This window comes from Lithobates pipiens, unplaced genomic scaffold (assembly GCF_037356315.1).
Source record: "Lithobates pipiens isolate NorthernLeopardFrog02 unplaced genomic scaffold, aLitPip1_a1.2 Scaffold_28, whole genome shotgun sequence".
NCBI classification, from domain to species: domain Eukaryota; kingdom Metazoa; phylum Chordata; class Amphibia; order Anura; family Ranidae; genus Lithobates; species Lithobates pipiens.
Window position 1 is genome coordinate 173,336,878 of NW_027507789.1, and position 20,434 is coordinate 173,357,311.

Sequence of the window (20,434 nt, forward strand, 5' to 3'; positions counted from 1 at the left end):
CAAAGGACCAGGCACATGAATAGGGGGCGGCAGCAGCAACCATATATAGATTCATGCAATCTATCTATGTGAGAGAGCGAGTGACAGGGGGGCAGCGCTCATGCGCCTTTATGGACGCACCACTGTTGCCTGTTGGTCCTACTGGGAGCTGGCTATGGCCAGTGCCCAGCAGGACCCACAGGCTGGGAGCTGGCCATGCACCTGTAGGTCCTGCTGGGAGCTTATCATGGCCTGTAGGGCTCTGCTGGCCACTAGCCATGGGTAACCTTGTAATACAAGGTGGGCATAGATAGTGAACTTATTTGGGGTTAAAGTGGGCCACGTGACTGGACTTGCCCCCCAGGCCTAAGGCTGTCAGCCCTCCCCTGTGGGAGTGGGTCCAAATTTTGAAAGAAAATCCGCAATCATTTGTGATCTCGGCATAGCTTTCGAAGGCGAATTCGGGGTAGAAAGATTGTACAGTTGAGAATAGTAATTTTTTAACTGATCAGCTATATCATTAGTATTAAGTAATTTACGACCTTGGGTATCTGAAAGGGCATGAACTGTCGTTTTGGCTTTTTTTGATTGTAAAGCCCTTGCCAGAATTTTGCTAGCTTTATTACCAAATTCGTAGTATGTTTTTTGTGTCAATATAAATTTTCGCTTAGTTTGTTTATCTAGTAAGGTAAGAAGTTGCTTTCTAGTCTCAATTAATGAATTCATTACTGTTACAGCTTGCGAATGTTTATGGGCTTTCTCTAGTTGATGAATCCGGCTAGTTAACTCTTGGAAATGTTTTAATTTTTCTTTTTTCCGTTTAGCCGCTGCTGCAATGAATATACCCCTTATGACACATTTATGTGCCTCCCATATTATAGGGGGTGAGGTATCTTCTACCTCATTTTCCTTGAAGTATTGTTGCAATCTAAGTTTTACATGTTTGATAGTATCGGTGTCAGTCAAAAGCGATTGATCAAGTCTCCAAATGGGAGAGCGCGGATAGATTTCAGGGAAGGATAATTCAATAATTATTGGATGGTGATCTGAAAGATACATGGGACCAATAGATGCTTTTTGAAGGAAAGTTAGATCATTCTGAGATAGGAAAAAGTAATCTATCCTGGAATATTTATCATGTGGTTTAGAATAAAACGTATAATCTTTACAATCAGGGTATAAGGATCTCCAGGTATCATGTAATAATAGGGATTGAATTTCACTTTTAATGCTTTTCAGAGCAGAATATGTGAGGGACGAAGTCCCATTTGAGGTATCCAAAAGGGGGTGTAGGGGAACATTAAAATCACCACCCAGAATTAGATCTTGAATGAGAGTCTTAAAGAAGGGTACTTGCTTATTATTTGGTGCATAAATATTTGCTATCGTTATTTTTCGTCCATTGCATGTTCCTTTCAGAAAAATAAATCTACCATTTTCATCAATCAGTTTATCTATTATTTGTAGAGGACAATTTTTGGCCAATAAGATTGATACACCTTTGGTTTTAGATTCAGGTGTCGTGGAATGATAAACCTCTGGATAATTTAGGTTTTCAAGTTTAGGTACCGATCCTGTACGGAAGTGAGTTTCTTGTAATAGGATGATATTCGCTTTGTCATGTTTCATAGTGTAGAGCAATTGGCTCCTTTTTTCTGGTAAATTTAAACCTTTTGCATTTAAAGAAATTAATTTAAGGCAGGTGGGGGTAGACGAAGAATAGGTAGGTATCATTTCTGCTTCTTTTGTAATAAAGTGTAGCAGAGAAAAAGCAGACACAGTTTAGAAAATTGTAGTATTGAACGAGAGAAATTCTACTGAAGTTGATATGTTAATTATGACAATGAATGAGTATATAGACCTGAGTCGATCTTGAGTTTGAGTGACAGAAATCTATTATTATACAACTATTGTTACAAGTTATATTGAGATTAGATTAGAGTATAGGGGATTGTATGGAAATCCGGCTATAGGTGAGATCCCGCTCACCTATTTACAAGAGGGATATCTATTTGCCGGGGAAAGGTAGTGGATATTCACAGTTGGAATTGAAATAATAAAGTATGTAAAACTAATCCACTTTGTGGGGTACGTGATTACCTTTCGAGATTAATGAATCAGGGGGTACCATCAAACCATGAGCCTCAAACTGGCAAATTATATTGTGTATTGGGGGTATATAATCCGTATTAGGGGATATATATCTAAATTAATCATAAGAAGAGAGAGGTGTAAGAACATAACCATTATATATCTGTCTACCATTATATAATAAAGATGCATATTGGTTAACCATGAAGAAATGACTGTCTATGACAATAGATAAAAATGAATATCTACGTAAGTTGTCAATAAATGAGAGTCTAAGAAGAAAAAAAGAAAAGAAAAAAGAAAAATATTATCAGCTAAAATAAGTCATACAGCTAATGTAAATCATATAGATTAATTAGGTTTAGAGTTTACCTATATATAAGAGAGCAAAAATACCCTAAAATAATATCTACTGTATTCATTTCCGATTGTATTCATCGGAGTATGATCAAAGAAAATCTGTTCAATAACTAATAAAGAGTTAATTAATTAAACAATGGTTAATACAACTATATATGTTATATATCATTAAGAGAAAATCACTTAACCACTTGCCGACCGCCGCACGACGATATACGTCGGCAGAATGGCACGGGCAGGCATAAGGGCGTATATATAAGTCCCTGCCTTCCCGCGGGTGGGGGGCCCGATCGGGCCCCCTCCGGTGCCTGCGGCGGTCGGCATTCGTTCGGGAGCGATCCCGGACGAGGGGACGGCCATTCATTCATGGCCACCCCCTCGCGATCGCTCCCGACGAATGGAAGTCCTTCGTGACATCACTTCCTCTCCTGTAATGTAAACACAGGAGAGGAAGTGATGTATTCTCTCCTCCGTGTCGGTATTTTTCGTTCCGGCACCGAGGAGAGAGCATCGGTGAGTTGCACCAACACACCACACATACAGTAGAACATGCCAGGCACACTCACACCCCCCCTTTACCCCCCGATCACCCCCCCAATTACCCCTGCCCCCCCAGTCACAGTGACACCAATTGCATTTTTTTTATTTTTTTTTTATTTTTTTTTTTTTGCATTGGTGTCATTTGTGACTGTAATAACTGTTAGGGCAGTTAGGGTTAGCCCCCTTTAGTTCTAATGTGCCCCCCTAACCCCCCCAATAAAGGTTTAACCCCGTGATCACCCCCCGTCGCCAGTGTCACTAAGGCTGGGTTCACATTGCAGCGGTTTATGAGAACGGATGTGATTCGCACCGCACTGCAGTGCAAATCACATCCGATCTCTGTGCGATTCGAGTTCAGCCATACAGATAGTATGGCTGAATTCGCGCCGCACCCGCCGCAAATTCGCACGGTCGAACTGATCTGGGGGGGTCATTAACATTTCACTGACACTCCCAGCAGTTCGCATAGGGCAGTGTGAACTGCCGCCGGGAGGCATGCGATGCGGGAACCCGCCGCGGATTCGTGGCATTCCTGCATCGCTCCAGTGTGAACCCAGCCTAATAAGCGATCATTTTTCTGATCGCTGTATTAGTGTCACAGGTGACGCTAGTCAGGCAGGTAGGTATTTAGGTTCGCCGCAACTTTTTATAGCGCCAGGGACCCCCATATACTACTACCCCTGATTGCCCCCTAGTTAACCCTTTCACCAGTGATCACCATATAACTGTTACAGGTGACGCTGGTTGGTTAGTTATTTTTTATAGTTTCAGGGCACCCGCCATTTATTACCTAATAAAGGTTTAACCCCCTGATCATCCGGCGGGTGTCATTTGTGACTGTAATAACTGGCAGTTAGGGTTAGCCCCCTTTAGTTCTAAGGTACCCCCCTAACCCCCCCAATAAAGGTTTAACCCCGTGATCACCCCCCGTCGCCAGTGTCACTAAGGCTGGGTTCACATTGCAGCGGTTTGAGAACGGATGTGATTCGCACCGCACTGCAGTGCAAATCACATCCGATCTCTGTGCGATTCGAGTTCAGCCATACAGATAGTATGGCTGAATTCGTGTCGCACCCGCCGCACCCGCCGCAAACTCGCACGGGACCCTTTTTTTGGTCCGCAGCAGAATCGGATCGCATGGGTGTTCACACCATGCGATCCGAGTTTGCAGATCGCACTGCGATATGCGAACTGATCTGGGGTGTCATTAACATTTCACTGACACTCCCAGCATAGGGCAGTGTGAACTGCCGCCGGGAGGCATGCGATGCGGGAACCCGCCGCGGATTCGTGGCGTTCCCGCATCGCTCCAGTGTGAACCCAGCCTAATAAGCGATCATTTTTCTGATCGCTGTATTAGTGTCACAGGTGACGCTAGTTAGGCAGGTAGGTATTTAGGTTCGCCGCAGCTTTTTATAGTGCCAGGGACCCCCATATACTACTGCATAAAGCCCCCTGATTGCCCCCTAGTTAACCCTTTCACCAGTGATCACCATATAACGGTTACAGGTGACGCTGGTTGGTTAGTTATTTTTTTATAGTTTCAGGGCACCCGCCATTTATTACCTAGTCTCACTAGTGTACCCCTAAATTTAGGGGTGTCTACTTTCCAAAATGGGGTCATTTGGGGGGGGTTTGTGCCATCTTGGCATTTTATGGCCTTCAAAACTGTAACGCCCTTAGAAAGCCTGAAGGCGGTGCTTGGTTTTCGGGGCCCCGTACGCGGCTAGGCTCCCAAAAAGTCCCACATATGTGGTATCCCCGTACTCAGGAGAAGCAGCAGAACTTATTTTGGGGTGTCATTTCACATATGCCCATGGCATGCGTGAGCAATATATAATTTAGTGACAACTTTGTGAAAAAAATAAATAAAAAAAAAGTTTGTAATTTTCCCGCAACTTGTGGCAAAATATAAAATATTCCATGGACTCAACATGCCTCTCAGCAAATAGCTTGGGGTGTCTACTTTCTAAAATGGGGTCATTTGTGGGGGTTTTGTGCCATCTTGGCATTTTATGGCCTTCAAAACTGTAATAGGTAGTGAGGAGTGAAGTCAAATATTTACGCCCTTAGAAAACCTGAAGGCGGTTCTTGGCTTTCGGGGCCCCGTACGCGGCTAGGCTCCCAAAAAGTCCCACATATGTGGTATCCCCGTACTCAGGAGAAGCAGCAGAATTTATTTTGGGGTGTCATTTCACATATGCCCATAGCATGTGTGAGCAATATATCATTTAGTGACAACTTTGTGTAAAAAAATAAAAATAATTTTTTTTTGTCATTATTCAATCGTTTGAGGCAAAAAAATAAAATATTCAATGGGCTCAACATGCCACTTATCAATTTCCTTAGGGTGTCTACTTTCCAAAATGGGGTCATTTGGGGGGGTTTTGTACTGCCCTGCCATTTTAGCACCTCAAGAAATGAGATAGGCAGTCGTAAACTAAAAGCAGCGTAAATTCCAGAAAACGTACCTTAGTTTGTAGATGTGACAACTTTTGCGCAAACCAATAAATATACAGTTATTGACTTTTTTTTTACCAAAGACATGTGGCTGAATACATTTTGGCCTAAATGTATGACTAAAATTGAGTTTATTGGATTTTTCTAATAACAAAAAGTAGAAAATATCATTTTTTTTCAAAATTTGCGGTCTTTTTCCATTTATATCGCAAAAAATAAAAATCGCAGAGGCAATCAAATACCATCAAAAGAAAGCTCTATTTGTGGGAAGAAAAGGACGCAAATTTTGTTTGGGTACAACATTGCATGACCGCGCAATTACCAGTTAAAGCAGCGCAGTGTGAAATTGTAAAAAGACCTCTGGTCATTTACCAGCAAAATGGTCCGGTCTGAAAGTGGTTAAAGGCGACATGCCTAACAATACACCTGAAAAATAAAAAATAAAAAATAAAATAAATAAATAAATATCAGGGCATCATAAACAAGTAAGGTAATATATTCTCAACTACTCAGGTGTGTGGTATAGCATTGGGTGTAAGGTCTTGAGAACAAAAGTATCTTATGGGGGACTTTGTTGCTAGAAACCTTCTACAGTTTGCTGAAGTATCTTGTCACCAGAAGGCCGTGTTTAATACAATTTATATGTAATGTGTATTGTGAAAGTCAAAAATCTTCAATAATAAGTTCCCATATTCTGTTGAAGACCTGTAATCCATAGGATTTTTTTTCATCTGCAAGATCCTGTATTTGCACATTACAGTAAATCGGCTGTTCTAGCAGATACTCATAGTTGATTTTCCTAATGGCAATTTAGATAGTTAGTCATTTTGAGAAGGATGTAAAAGCAAAAAAAAAAAATACTTGGGGAATATGAAGAGTAGTTGAGGTTTGTGAAATATTATTCGGATATATATACTGGGATAGCTAGATATAAGAGAAGATAACTTATATGTTTTTTCCTTTAAATCAAACAATACTACGGGTCATTAAATATATCAATTGAGTTCCGGGTAAACCTCTATTTGTCATTTCAGAATATTAGGTAAAAATATAACAACGAAATCTGATGATCTATAGTAGTTATCCATTATAGTTCACTGGCGATCTCTGCGTGCTCTCCGTGGCAGAGGGGCAGATGTTGGACTATAGGAATTATGTTGTTGAGTCGGATTTGTTCCCATTCGGACTATGGATGGTGATCTTTGGCGTCTAAAGTGCGTCGGTTGGGTCTCCATATGATCTTCCATATATAGTTGTCCCTGTATGTATTGTCTATTAAATTCAGCATACCAGTTAGGAACTTCAGTATATGGGATATCAAGGATTCTACAAAATGAATCTAAATCTTCTGGTACCCGTAGCAACGCAGTGTGGCCATGGTTAGTTGCTGAAAGTGCAAATGGAAACTTCCAGCGATAAGGTATATTTCTGGCTTGTAATATCCCTAATAAAGGGCGCAGGTCTCTTCTGTTCTTAAGTGTAATTGCCGATAAATCTTGATATATTGAAATTGGCTTTCCTTCAAAATCTACTTTACCTTTAAGTCTGGCTTGTTTAAGAATGGACTCCTTTATTTGGTAATCATTGACATAGCAAATGATATCTCTGGGTAGTTCAGAATCCCTTCCTTTAGGTTTAAGTGCCCTATGAATTCTGTCCATTGTGATAAGTTCAGTTTCAGGCCTGTCTAGTAATTTGTTAAATAAAGAGGACACTGTAACAGTAAGCTGTGCATTTTCTACACTCTCTGGAATTCCTCTCACCCGAAGATTATGTCTTCTGCCACGGTTATCTAAATCTTCAACGTGTCTTTGAGTCTCCCTCAGCTGAGCAGTATGAGTATCAACCGTGCGGGATATCCGAACGATCGAGTCGTGCTGTCTGTGGGATTGCTGTTCTATCTTCAGCACTCTGTTCGTAATTGCCTGTAATTCTTGTTTGAGATCCGTTATGGCCGCGGTAAATGTATCCTTAATGTCCGTTGCAACCGCTCGGAGATCCTGTATAGTTGGTTGTTGTGTCGCTGACTGACTGGTTGCCATATTGACTTCAGTGGGCGCGAGAACGATGTCGTGAGGAGAATGTGAGGAGGCCGCGGTGGAAGCGGTCGTATTAGGCCTGAGAGACCTCGATAATTCCGGTAATTGACGAATATTTTGACCTCTGCTACCCCTCGGTGATCTGGAACGTGATGCCGAAGTATTCCGGGAGGCAGTCCCCATAATCGAAGATACTTTGCGTTCGGTTAAAACCCCCTATAAGGTAAAATGAGGCGACGGTCTGACGGAGTGAAAGATTTAGGCGGCCATCTCCTCTCAAGGCAAGCCACGCCCCTCCACCTCTGTGGTTTTTATTTTTTGCGCTATGAACAAAAAAAGAGTGATCATTTTGAAAAAAGGCAATATTTTTAACATTTTGCTATAATAAATATCCCACAAATATATATAAAAAACTATTTTTTTCCTCAGTTTGGGCTGATATGTATTCTTCCACATATTTTTGGTAAAAAAATTGCAATAAGCATATATTGATTGGTTTGCTAAAAGTTATAGCGTCTACAAAATAGGGGATAGTTTTATGGCATTTTTATTATTATTATTTTTTTATTAGTAATGGCGGCGATCTGTGATTTTTATCATGACTGTGACATTATGGCGGACACATCGGACAATTTTGAAACTATTTTAGGACCATTGTAATTTTTACAGCAATCAGTGCTATAAAAATGCACTGATTACTGTGTAAATGACACTGGTAGGGAAGAGGTTAAACATTAGGGGGCGATCAAGGGGTTAAGTATGTCCTAGGAAATGATTCTAACTGTGGGGGGATGGGCTACAGCTCACATGACAGCGATCACTGCTCCCGATGACAGGAAGCAGTAGATCTCTCAAGGCAGAACGGGGAAATGCCTGGTTTACATAAGCACTTCCCTGTTCTGTGACACGATTGCCATGAGACCGGTGAACATCGAGTCCGCGGGTCCCGTGGGCAGGGTCACGTTGTGCGTGGCTGCTAACCCCACCAATTAAAGGGGACGTACAGGTACGCCCATTTGCTCACCGCTGCCATTGTGCTGACATATATCGGCGTGCAACGGTCAGCAAGTGGTTAAAGTAGCCAAGTTAAAATGAGGTCCGTCATGAGCTAGGAATGATCAAACCATATTTATGTGTTAGAATGGTCCAGTCAAATTCCAGACCTAAATCCAATTGAGAATCTGTGGCAAGACTTGAAAATTGCTGTTCACATCCAATCTGACAGAACTTGAGCTATTTTGCAAAGAGCATTCCTCAAAAATGTCTCTCTCTAGATGTGCAAAGCTGGTAGAGACATCCCAAAAAGACTTGCAGCTGTTATTGCAGCGAAAGGCGGTTGTACAAAGTATTGACTCAGGGGGGCTGAATATAAATACACACCACACTTTTCACATATTTATTTGTAAAATAAAAAAATAATAAATTGAAAACCATTTATCATTTTCCTTTCACTTTACAATTATGTGTCACTTTGTGTTGGTCTATCACTTAAAATCCCAATAAAATACATTTACGTTTTTGGTTGTAACATGACAAAATGTGGAAAATGTCAGGGTTATGAATACTTTTTAAAGGCACTGTATCTAATTTTACAGTGGGGAGTTGTCTTGTAGTTCACAGTTGGAATGGTGGGTTATAATTTTTTACATCTTCTACTGTGCAGGAAGGTATAAGATTTTTATTAGAATTAACAGGAATTTTTATTGCAGGAAATGTACTTGGATTAAAAAAAAACAAAAAACAAATGCTGCAGCTACATCTAATGCCACGTAAATACGATCGGAATTTCGGCCAGCAAAAGACCGATGAGAGATTTTCATCGGAAAATGCGACCGTGTGTATGCTCCATCAGAATTTAGCTGGCTGAATTCCCACCAGCAAAAATTTGATAGCATGTTCTCAATTTTCTCGTTGTAAAATTCCGATCGTGTGTATGCAATTCCGACGTGCAAAAACTCACGCATGCTCAGATTCAACTACGAGATGGCAGCTATTGGCTACTAGGTATTGAACTTTTTCTAGTCCCGTCATACGTGTTGTACGTCACCGCGTTCTTGGTGGTCGGAATTTGGTGTGACCGTGTGTAGGCAAGACAGTTTGACAGTTTGAGTGGAATTCCGTTGGAATTCCGACAGGAAAACCTTTAGAGCTTTTTCCAACGATCGCGTGTACGATCGCGTGTACGCAGCATAAGGCGTCGTAATATGCAATATATTTGTTTTTGGGATATACTTTTAAGATTTATTTCTTACCGTGGCAGGTTTACTTTAAAATGGCAGCATGAACAGCTAGACATTTCATGCAAAGGCCAGAATTGCCAATCTGAGCTGGACTGCCAGTTTATAACATTATGCAGCCCTTGTATGCTAGAACTTAAATCATATCACTATTTCACTGATCCTGCTTCCACAGGATATTTTACATATATCTTTCTTACCTGCGTCATATATCCTGCATAAATTTAAACTGGTTGCTCTTCTGTAATGAAATGCACACATATATCCATAATTCTAATATGATGTCATAGTATGAAAAATATTGGAAAACACTGTAGCAGGAAGATATAAGCGGTACTTTAAATAAGATTACTAGTTGTAAAGTCATCATAATGAAGATGTATGGTACAAATCGAAAGGCAGGCAATATTTTGCTTAGCAAATAGAAAGCTGTAAACCTTTTATCTTTATCAGGCATTGACAGCACGCTCCAGACCACAGGAGCTTATGTTATGAAGAATATTCAGGCTACACCATCCTGTTTTAAAGTGAACCTTTCCATTCCCAAAGCATAAACATAATGGTGTAGTCGTATTCTTTTTCAACGAGTGTTTCAAATGCTCTTCTTTGTGCAAAAGTGCAGTTTTGGTTGACTAAACAGCAATGCTGATATGTAACTTTGACTTTTTTTGTGAAAAGTTGACAGCCTCTCCGTCTCTTACCATTCCCTCTACAATCGAGTTAAGTTTCCTGCCAGCAGTCAAAAAAAGGTGGCCGTTATTTGATGTACAAGCCGTGAATAATAAGCAGACATTTTCCTTCTCTGTCTGTGTGTGTAGAAGTATGGTACTGCCCAATGGGTGAAAATGGTGGCTTTGGGGGACTGATAACCGAGTTCTTGTTTATGGAATATACACCAGTGTCTAAATAGCTCAAGTTTGTCAACAGTTATTAATGAGAATAAGTTCTGTACAAACCACAATACACACTCGCTGGCCACTTTATTAGGTACACCTGTACAATTGCTTGGTAACACAAATTACTAATCAGCCAATCACATGGCAACAACTCAGTGTATTTAGGCATATAAACGTTGTGAAGATGACTTGCTGCAGTTCAAAGATCAGAATGGTACCCTCCTTGGGCTCCTCCTATTCTCGCTCTATACCTCTTCCCTGGGCCAGTTGAAAACCTCACATGACTTTCAATACCACCTCTACGCCGATGACACACAGATCTATCTCTCTACTCCTCAACTCACCCCCTCAATCTCCTCATAGATCTCAAACTTACTGAATCTCAGTATGAATATCACACCACTTCTCAAACTCAGTCTTTCTAAAACTGAACTTGTAATATTTCCTCCTTCCCGATCCACTCCCCATGACTTTACCATTAAGATCAACAGCACAACCATTGGTCCCTCCACACATGCCAGGGTGCTGGGTGTAATCCTTGACTCTGACCTCTCCTTCAGCCCCCACATCCAATCGCTGGATAAATCCTGCTGCCTTAACCTCCTTGTCACGGTCGGGGGTGAGGCCGAAATGCTGAGAGGGCTCCCCTTGCGGCAGAGCGCAGCACAACCCTGAAGCTGACACAGGGATGCAGTGCCCACAGTAGCACAGGTTGCCAGGTAGCAGCAGCAGAGGTCAAGAACCGGGTAAGCAAGCCTAGATGGGCAACTGTGCTAGGAAGTCCGAGAGTAGGCAGCGGAAGTCCAGAGAATGGTCAAGACAGGCCGGGATCAGGTGCAGGAAGCAGATCAGGAACGTCGGGTACAAGCCAGGAGTCAGAGCCAGGAGAATAACAGGAGCAGGTCAAGCAAGCCGGGTCGGTACACTGGAGGTCGGATAACAGGAAACACGGGTACAGGTTCACAGGAGAGCTGATGATAATCCAGCAATGCGGGGCTGTCAGCCGCACGTTTAAATAGGCGAGATGACCGGGTCACGTCGTGAGCGCGTCGGAGCGATCGTACGGCTACGTCGAGTACGTTGTGTATTCGTAGCATCACCGCGTATGCCCGCCCGGTTAGACGTAGCGTCGGTCGTTCATCTAGAAACTACTTTGCGCTTACGTAAGCGCCGACGCGCGCTAACACGAACGTACCTCGTGAGATTGCGGCTATTTCCCTGACAGTGCCTCCCCCCAAGGGGCAGCCTCCGGATGCCCAACCGAGCCCATTTTTCAGGATACCGGCTGCGGAACCTGTGTAAAAGTTTAGGAGCATGTACGTGATTGGCAGGCTCCCACGAGTTCTTCTCAGCAGAATACCCCTTCCATTTAATTAAAAACTGGATGGTCCTACCTCTCCGACGACAGTCGAGGATGGACTCAGCTTCGTATTCGGTTTCTTCACCAACCTGAACTGGAGGCGGGGGCACTTCTTCTCTTCCTGAAAATGGACTAAAGGTAACAGGTTTAAGGAGGGAGACATGAAATATAGGATGGATTTTAAACGATTCAGGCAAGACAAGTTCAAAGGCTACAGGATTAATCTCCCGTTTGATCTCAAAAGGACCCAGAAATTTAGGTCACAGTTTCCGGGAAGGACAAGGCAGTTTAAGATTTGCTGCTGAAAGCCACACCTTATCCCCTGTCTTGAAGGTAGGGTTGGCTCTCTTCCTCTTATCGTACTGCTTTTTGTATTCCTCCTGGGCCCTTCTCATGGTATCTTGAAGTACTTGATAGTTTGAGTGAATGAGATTTACTCTGTCTTGGACTGCCGGGACAGATGATTCAGGAATGGTGTTAGGCAGGAATGAAGGGTGGAATCCGTAGTTTGCCCAGAAGGGTGACTGGTTGGTGGAGGCGTGCACTGAGTTATTATAAGCGAATTCCGCACAAGGTAACAAGGAAACCCAATCATCCTGGGAGAAGGAGCAGAAGCATCGCAGGTATTGCTCCAATGTTTGGTTAGTCCTTTCGGTTTGTCCGTTGCTCTGTGGGTGATAGGCAGAAGACAAACATATTTTAATTGAGAGCAATTTACACAGTTCTTTCCAAAATTTGGAGGTGAATTGTACCCCTCTGTCCGATACAATGCTATCAGGTACCCCGTGTAACCGGACAATTTCTTTTATAAAAGTTTTTGCCGTATCTAGGGCAGAGGGGGTCCCTTTTAGCGGCAAGAAATGCGCCATCTTGGACAGGCGGTCTACGACCACCAAGATGGCCGTAAACCCCTCAGAGGTAGGTAGTTCCACAATAAAATCCATGGAAATTTCTTTCCATGGTTTCTCCGGGACTGGCAGTGGCCTTAACAGACCCCAGGGTCTGGTGTTAGATCCCTTGTTGCGCTGGCAGATGGTGCAGGAATCCACGTATACTTTACAGTCCGCCCTTAAAGTAGGCCACCATAGGGACCGCCGTACAAAGTCCGTCTTCTTCCGCACTCCAAAGTGGCCTGCAAGTTGGTGGTCATGGAAGGTCTTCAATACCAGTAACCTGGCTTGCTGGGGAACAAAAATCTTGTCCTGGCGCCATAGAAGCCCTCCTTGGCTTCTCAGGGAAGAAACTTCGGTCTCCGTACACTGCCTAGTAGCCAGTTCGATAGAAGACCTTAGGTCTGGTTGTATCAACAGGAAATTTTGGGGAGACAAAATTGTACTGGGTGGGACTCCTTCTGGGGTATCAGGAAACATCCTAGATAAAGCATCCGCTTTGCTGTTCTTAGATCCTGGGCGGTAGGTAATGTGGAAATTGAATCTTGAAAAGAACAAAGCCCATCGGGCCTGTCGAGGTCTCAGACGTTTGGCCGTACGGAGATACTCTAAGTTCTTATGGTCCGTAAAAATTAGAATGGGGTGAGCGGCACCTTCCAGGAGGTACCTCCATTCTTCAAGAGCGGTTTTGATCGCTAGAAGTTCCCGGTCCCCTACATCATAGTTCTTCTCTGGGGAACTCATCTTCCGAGAGAAAAAGGCTACGGGATGTAGTAAAGCTTTGGGACCTTGACGTTGGGATAAGATCGCCCCGGTGGCCACCTCCGAGGCATCAACTTCTAGCACGAAGGGCAAGGCGGGATCTGGATGCTGCAGGATGGGCGCAGAGGTAAAAAGGATCTTGAGCTGGTCAAAGGCGGACTGAGCTGCTAGGGACCAGTGGAACTTGGTGTGCTGGCGAGTGGTCAGAGTGATGGGGGCTACAATGGTGGAGAAACCCCGTATGAACCTTCGGTAGAAGTTTGCGAACTCGATAAACCTCTGTACACCCCTTTTGTCAGAAGGAGCGGGCCAATCCAGGATAGATTTCACTTTCTGCGGGTCCATGGCAATTCCACCTGTGGTAATAATGAGTCCCAAGAAATGGATAGATTCCTTCTCAAAATCACACTTCTCGGCTTTGGCATATAACCCGTGAGTTCTAAGGATACATAGTACTTTCTTAACATGTACCCTGTGAAGCTCTAGTGAGGTTGAAAAAATCAGAATGTCGTCAAGGTAGGCGACAACAAAGTGGTCAAGATGCTCCCGAAAGATATCATTAATGAAATGCTGAAAGGTTGCCGGGGCATTACATAGTCCAAAGGGCATGACTAGATACTCAAAGTGACCAAATCTTGTTCTGAAGGCGGTCTTCCACTCGTCCCCTTCCCAGATACGGACAAGATTATAAGCCCCACGTAAATCGAGTTTCGTAAAGATACGTGAGGTATGGAACCTCTGGAGGAGTTCAGGGATAAGCGGAAGAGGGTAACGGTTTTTGAGGGTAATATTATTTAATTCCCGATAGTCCACACATGGTCTTAGGGTCTTATCTTTTTTCTCCACAAAGAAGATGCCAGCTCCGGCAGGGGATGAAGAGGGACGAATGAATCCTTTGGCCAGGTTTTCATCAATGTATTGTCTCAGAGCCTCCAGTTCAGTCTCCGAAAGGGGAAATATCCAACCAAAAGGAATGGAGGCCCCGGGTAACAATTCAATGGGGCAGTCATAGGGGCGGTGTGGAGGTAGGATATCGGCTTTCCTCTTGTCAAACACGTCTCTGAATTCCTGGTAGACTGTTGGTATGTGAGAAGCCGGACTGGGTACAGGTTGTACAGTCAGACAACTGGGCAGGTTGCGGGGGACGGAATCTAGGCAGTGCTGCTGGCAGTAGGCAGATGTGAAGGAAACCACCCTTGTGGGCCAATCGATCTGGGGATTGTGAGCCTGTAGCCAAGGGATCCCTAGGATAACAGGGAACATCGGGGAGCTCAGAACATCAAATTTAAGGAATTCCCGGTGACCCGAATCGGTGATCGTCAGGATGGGACTAGTTTCCTTGGTGACATGACCTGAACTAGGTAAAGAGCCATCGGCCAAATGGACGGTCAGTCTCTGTTCCTTGAGGTTCAGTGGGAGAGCCGGACTCCTAGCCAAGGTTAAGTCCAGAAGCAACTACAGGCTCCAGAGTCAATAATTGCTTGTAGAGGGATTCTGCTGCCTGCCACCATCAATGTGACTGGAAGAGTGATGTGGGCAGAAGCTGACTTTGCTACCTGAAGATGAGATGGGGTGCTTGGGCCTGGTTTACTCGGCCTTGTGGGGCAGTTGTTAATGAAATGTCCCGATTTCCCACAGTAAAAACAAAGGTGTGCCTGACGGCGAAGAAGTCTCTCTTCGGAGGTTAAAGCGGGACGGGGAATGCCCCTCAGAACGGGGGCTACTGCTGGGCGAGCTGAAGGTGGGGCCTGGATGGAGCAAGTAGTCCGAGTGCGTTCAGACTGACGTTCCCGTAGACGCCTGTCGAGCTGGATGGCGAGTAAGATGAGGTCCTCAAGAGTAGTGGGAATCTCCAATCTGGCCAACTCGTCTTTAAGGGCTTGGGACAACCCCATACGATACTGATATTTTAGTGCTGCTTCGTTCCAGCCGGAGTCAGAGCTCCAGGTACGGAATTCTACTGAATAGTCCTCTGCAGGTCGCCCACCCTGGCGAAGGGCGTACAAGGTTGCTTCGGCTGTAGCTGTCCGGAAAGGATCATCATACAAGCGAGCCATGGCTTCAAAGAACAGGTCCAAAGTATCCACGTAAGGGCTGCATTGCTCCAGCAGGCCATGGGCCCACGTCTGGGGATCGTCCCTCAGTAATGAAATTGTGAACCCCACCTTGGTTGCTTCTGAAGAAAAGGTCTGAGGTTGCAGGGAGAAATAGAGAAAACATGAGTTTTTAAAGGATCTGAATTTTCTTCGGTCCCCAAAGAAGCGTTCCGGGGCTGGGACTCGTGGTTCTGGGGCAGCTAAGATTGTAGAAGCAGGAACTTGACCAGAGAAGGTGGGTGGTTCAAGCGGATGTTGCAGGCGTTCCTTCAGCCAGTGATATCTCTCTCGGAGCTCCTGAATAGCTGGAGTAAGGGCCGTAAGTTCTTATAAAACGGCCTCCAATGGGGAGTCACCTCTGTCGACCTCTGACATGGCTGGATTATACTGTCACAGTCGGGGGTGAGGCCGAAATGCTGAGAGGGCTCCCCTTGCGGCCGAGCGCAGCACAACCCTGAAGCTGACACAGGGATGCAGTGCCCACAGTAGCACAGGTTGCCAGGTAGCAGCAGCAGAGGTCAAGAACCGGGTAAGCAAGCCTAGATGGGCAACTGTGCTAGGAAGTCCGAGAGTAGGCAGCGGAAGTCCAGAGAATGGTCAAGACAGGCCGGGATCAGGTGCAGGAAGCAGATCAGGAACGTCGGGTACAAGCCAGGAGTCAGAGCCAGGAGAATAACAGGAGCAGGTCAAGCAAGCCGGGTCGGTACACTGGAGGTTGGATAACAGGAAACACGGGTACAGGTTCACAGGAGAGCTGACGATAATCCAGCAATGCGGGGCTGTCAGCCGCACGTTTAAATAGGCGAGATGACCGGGTCACGTCGTGAGCGCGTCGGAGCGATCGTACGGCTACGTCGAGTACGTTGTGTATTCGTAGCATCACCGCGTATGCCCGCCCGGTTAGACGTAGCGTCGGTCGTTCGTCTAGAAACTACTTTGCGCTTACGTAGGCGCCGACGCGCGCTAACACGAACGTACCTCGTGAGATTGCGGCTATTTCCCTGACACTCCTCATCATCGCCAGAATTCGACCCTTCCTGACTAATGACACCACAAAGCAACTTATTCACTCCTTGATTATTTCCTACCTTAACTACGGCAACTATCTCCTTAATGGCCTACCCTTACACAGGCTATCCCCCTTCAGTCTATTATGAATGCTGTTGCTAGACTAATACACCTCACTAATCGATCTGTGACTGCTGCCCCTTCCTGCCAATCCCTTCACCGCCTTCCCCTACCCCACCGTATAAAAATCAAAATGATAACCACAACATACAAGGCCATCCACAACATCGCCCTCATCTACATCACCAACCTCATCTGCAGATATCGCCCAAATTGTCCCCTCCTTGCTCATCTTCAGGACTTCTCCAGAGCCTCTCCCATGCTCTGGCATTCCCTGCCCCAGTATATCCGATCAGCTCCTAACCTGTGCACCTTTAGGAGATCCCTGAAAACTCACTTATTCAGTGAAGCATATCCCATACCCACCTAACAACCCCAAACAAATCTTTCCCCGCACCTATTACCTTTTGTACCACCACCCCCTCCCTTTAGAATGTAAGCTCTACAAGCCGGACCCTCCTGTCCCTTCTGTATTGAACTGTACTGTAATTGTACTTTCCCCCCTCTACATTGTAAAGCGCTGTGTAAACTGATGATGCTATATAAATCATTAATAATAATAATAATAATGTCAATGAGTGTCATAAAGAATTAAGGCAGTTCTGAAGGTAAAAGGGGGTCCAACCTGGGACTAGCAAGGTGTACCTATTAAAATGGGCAGTTAGTGTATTTCTCAGACAATAAAACAAACAGAATCCCTAAAATACCCTATATGATCATCAGTTATATACAGGCATGTTGGATATTCCATTACACAACATGGGTATTAATATGTATCTATAACAGCCACCACTTTTCCAAGGTTTTCCAAGTGTATCTGTGGGGATTTGTGCCCATACAGCAAGAAAAATAATTTGTGGGGGTCATGTACTAAGAGTGGAAGATAAGACCTGACTTACAATCCACATTCCAGTTTATCCCCAAGGTGTTTTGGAGGGTTAATGTCAGGATTCTGCAAGGACCACTTGATTTCCCCAACACTAAACTCACTAAACCATGTCTTTATGGACCTAGCTTGGGACACAGTAATGGTGGAATAGGAAAAGTTCCTTCCCTAAAAAGTTGGAAGTGCACAATTATCAAAATCTCTTGATATATTGCAGGGGCGAACTGGGCTGGGGGGGCAAGTGCCCCTTGGGGCACTCTGATGCCCCATAAAAAGCCAGCACTCATTCCAGACATGCGCAGGCAAGCCCAAATGCTTCCTGGTGAAGAGGTATCAAAAGTCCCTGCTGGTGTCCTACCGAGTGTAGGATGAGGAAGTGGACAGAGCACAGCCTGCCCCCCTAACCCTGAGATGGATGGTGTATGCCATGTCTAAGCAGAGGCTGGCTCCATGCCCCACCAGAGGCTCTCCTCCCCGGACCAGCCCCGACTGAGCCACCCCAGCTCCCCCCTGCAGCCCCCAGTTGCCCCCTACCAGCCAATTCGGAAACCCAGAGTTGGTGCTGTTTAGTCTGACCCACCCGGTGAGTGGGTACTTGGAGCGGAGCTTCAGCCTAGGATGGAGTAAGGTCGGGATGAGGCAGGGAAGAGGGCGAGTGGGAGGGCAGCCGAGTCGTGCACCATGTGCCCCTGGGTTGTATTTGCCTCTTGGGCCAAAAGTTAAGTGATTATTACAGTAAAAGAGATCCACCCCAGGAGGGGCTGAGGGACTAGGATACCCTAGTGTTTGCCGAGCCAAGGTGGAGGTGCCTGTGCTGGATACAGCTAGCACACTCATTACATGCGTCTTACCCCTGCAGGGGTGCAAGAATCTGGTGAGTGGGGAACTGAAGGGGAGCACGGAAGTCACTTGATTTTCTGCCCACCGGTGGATAAATCCAGGCACTAGTCTCTTTGGACAAGCACAAGTCATTTTATAATTTGCAATTTTTTGCACTATCTAGGATTGAGCTTTAATGTTGATTTTTATGCATTTTTTATATTTCCTTTTTGACACTTTTTTCTGCAAGACTTTTATTTTATTCATTTTTTATTCAAATCATAATCAATTTCTCATAATTTTTTTTTCTTTTGCTGATCTGCAAATTAAAGGCATAATCTGCTATAATGCATTGCATACTTGCACATTATTTGAATCTTACCTGCAAAGGAAGCTCGCGTTGTCACCGCTGGAGGCCACACCCATCTTCGCCCATCATCCTTTCCGGGTCCGCAGACTCTGGCTGTGTGACTGGCCGGAGCAGCGTTACATCACTCCCACAGGAGCCGCCAGTCACAGCACAGGGCTCTGAAGAAACTACACTGGTTGCCGTTCCTTCAGAGTGCATGAGCCGATGACATCATTGGCAGCGTATACAGTAAATATCTCCTAAACTGTGCAAGTTTAGGAGATATTTGCAGTACCTACAGTATAGGTAAGCCTTATTATAGGCACAAACAATGCAGGAAAGTTTAATTTATTTTATTTAAATTTAAAGTTTTTGAAAGTATTTAAAGCGGAGATCCGCTGACATATTTGGGACCCTTTGTGGGGGAGGAGTGGGTATCTGGAATTGACAGGTACCTGCTTTCACTTCTGTCTCATTTTGCGGGGGGGGGGGGGGAGTGAGCCGGATGTTTGCCCCCCCTCCTTCCTGCAGCTGGCCCATTCACAAAGTGCAGTGCGATTCACTGTGTCACTGCCGGTTTCCCTTAGCCGAGATGGCAGCGCCAGCACCCGAGAGCCGATTCAGGAATCAGCTTGGTGAGGACACCGCTGGACAGGTAAGTGCCCTAATAGTAAAAGTCAGCAGCTACAGTATTTGTAGCTGCTGACTTTTCATTTTTGGAGGGGGGTGGGGGTGGGGGGATGGACTGGACTGGTTTTATTTTTTCATAGTTTCATAGTTGCTAAGGTTGAATAAAGACACCAGTCCATCCAGTTCAACATGAGTAAGTGTCTACAATTGTCCCTACCCTCAAGGAGCCCACAATCCAAGGTCCCCATTCATATACCAGGGCCAATTTTGGACTGAAGCCAATTAACCTACCTGCATGTCTTTGGATTGTGGGAGGAAACCGGAGTACCCGGGGGAAACCCATGCAGGCACAGGGAGAACATGCAAACTCCAGGCAGGTAGTGTTGTGGTTGGGATTCAAACCAGCGACCCTTCTTACTGCTAGGTGAGAGTGCTAACCACCAGGGCCGGGACAAGGGGTGGGCAGGAGGGGAGGCTGCCCCTGGCGCAATGGTTTATTGCAGGGGTAGGGGGCACCCTGACCCTAACCCTAAGGGAAAGGGGGGCGCAGTTTGGCATCTTTGCTCTGGGCGCTGGATGACCTTGTCCCGGCACTGCTAACCACTACACCACTGTGCTGCCACACATGTTTCAATGTTCTTTAAATAATATCCTTATTTTTCAAATACGTTTTTTAATTAGGGTACACCCTAAAGCCTCATACACACGGACGGACTTTGTACAAACTTTTGCGTGGATTTTTATACAAAGGGTGTCGGCCGTGAACTTTTTGCATACACACGACAGGACTTTTTCAGCCAACTTTCACAAAATTATGTGCTCCATCTGACTTTTGTTGCCGGAAAGTTTGTCCATTCGCACAGCCAACAAACTTTAGAGGAAAACCAAAAAAGTTTGTCTAATGGAGCATAC